The 2,365-nt window shown below is 30.2% G+C and overlaps 1 long non-coding RNA gene across 1 annotated transcript; it reads right to left on the reverse strand.

Annotated features, from left to right (window-relative positions):
- On the reverse strand, window positions 1-1,685 carry LOC138184015 (uncharacterized). The gene is made up of 4 exons (XR_011174220.1): window positions 896-1,685; window positions 522-799; window positions 409-457; window positions 1-67 (listed from the first exon to the last, which is right to left on the reverse strand). It is a non-coding gene; the product is annotated as an uncharacterized LOC138184015 (long non-coding RNA).
- Between the last annotated feature and the right edge of the window lie 680 nt (window positions 1,686-2,365).

Genomic DNA, 2,365 nt, shown 5'->3' on the forward strand with positions numbered 1-2,365 from the left:
TTCTTGGCTTTTGAGTCACTGTTAGAACATTCCAAAAGAACATGAAGAAGTTGAGGCAGTGGTATGTCTATAACAAAACATAAGATATCATTAATATTGGTAATACATAATAACAAACTTGGAACTTCAGCAATAATAAGGACTGAAATTCTAATAAACTTTAATAAGTAGTGTAAATTGAAATTCTAATATAAAAGTAAATCAAAAAATTGAGAATTCACTGACTTTTGATGCATATCAGACAGTTTTATTGTAATTGAATGTTAACACTTTAAGACTTAATTTCAATTAAAAAAAAACCTTTATAGCTTTTTAAATTATCGATCACTTTTATTTTGTAATTAACAATAATTCAAACAAAATACAAAAAACTGAGCAAATTGAAGTACAATACATAAAACTACTTACATTCTTGAGCTCCTGGAGAGGCTTTATCTTCTTAAGAGATGCTCTGACTCTAATACCGAAAACGAATGTTCAAAAAAAAAGAGTGTATATATAAAGACTCTAATATCGCGTACAAATTTCTTTTTTAAAATTTTATTACTTTCGTGTGTGATTATTCGATTGAATTTCATCAAAACTATCGTGATTTGAAAGTATTAAAAAATACTTTTGCATAGCAAACACTGACTCTGCAAACCGCATTGTGCTCGGTCCCAAATATTCTCTAAAAATAAAGTTGTATAATGGCGGACTGGGGGGGGGGGGGTGTAAACGAAGCGAAATATCGTTTCGGTATCTTTCTTCTTTTTTCTATCGAACGTTTATTTAGAAAATACTGCTACTCTTTTTACACCTAAAAAATTGTTATTAAGAATTTGGAATACGTATGAAAAATATTAGTTGAAAATTATAAGATATTTTTCGATATTGAACAAATGTTTACAAATACCATGAATGCAATGCAATCATTTACAAGAATTATACTGTAAATGTTCGTTACTAGAATATGAAATATACACTGCACTACGACACTGTAGTCGCGTGTTATAAATATTCGAAAATATTTGCAAGAATTCAAAAGTTCACAACTAAATATACTTAAAGAATGCTACAGAAATGCGCACGAAACTTTGCTTTGACGTGTTGAGTCTACTAGCGCGCCACCTCTATGAAAAAGATATAAGCTACGAATTTGCAAGTATATGACGTTAACTGTAGCAAATTCACATAATATACCAAAATAATTTGAATTCTATATGTGAATGTTACAATGCCTATCGAAATAAGTTAAAGCTATTTTTATTAAGATTTCTATGTTTCAAACTGTCTACAAGAAGCTATCATTAAATTATCAAGAATTCTATATCGCAAATTACATTGAAACAGTAAAATAATTCGTTACAAGTTCATTTGAACAGAAGAATGATTTCATATGTTCGAACTAGAACAATGATTTATTTAATCGTATTTACTTTCATCTCAGTATTCCAAGTAATTACGAAATTATCCATAATGAAATATGTATCAAATATATTTTAAAGTAAATATAAATTGAATATCAAATGTTATTCATGCTTGTATAACAAGGCAACAGAATTGTTCATACACAGCTGTCTTGGTTAAAATAAATTAAACACTACCAAATTTCCATGAAAATTCATCGGATTGATCATTAATCTTCGTTGCGTCCACATATTGATATTTCAGTTACTTCTATATTATCCCTGCTATCGATCAATAACTTGCACAAAGAATAACTACAAGTTAAAACAAATGTAAAAATAATTAAATGAAAACACAATCAAACTCAAATGTGTATTAATCAAACGATATTAATAACGAGATATAGACGATGGTAAAAGATATAATAATGAATAGTACAAAACATATAGTAATGATAACAATAAAGAACCGACACCACCAATTAAAATACGTTACAAACCTGACACAACGCGATCCACATTATCGGTACGAAATCAGACGGCTGAATGACTTCTTGTACCTTAATTTCGCTATGCATCTTCCAAAGTGGTGGGGGAAGGGGAGGGGACGCACGAGCCGGTGACACAATCAGGTACACAGTTAACGATCTACAAAAAAATGTAAACATCAACAAAAACATTCATCTTCTACGCAGCGCTTACACGAATCTTTCCAAATTTCAAACAAAGCATGTATAGACGCAATGTTTACATCCTACACAATGATTACATCGAACATTATAAACATCGTACAATAATTCGTAGCCCTACTGGCAGCATTCGGTATCAAAGACACATTTGTCTAACTTGGAACGAGAGAAAGAAAATAAAGCTACTGGCACTGTATATACAATTTCGTGTCTTGCGAAAGGAACAAGGAACGAGTTGTTGTATTAAACTGTTTTGAACATTCTATTTTCGCGACATTAAACTTTTGA

The sequence above is a fragment of the Bombus flavifrons genome, chromosome 10 (assembly GCF_040668555.2).
Source record: "Bombus flavifrons isolate JBK064 chromosome 10, iyBomFlav1_principal, whole genome shotgun sequence".
In the NCBI taxonomy this organism is placed as follows: Eukaryota; Metazoa; Arthropoda; class Insecta; order Hymenoptera; family Apidae; genus Bombus; species Bombus flavifrons.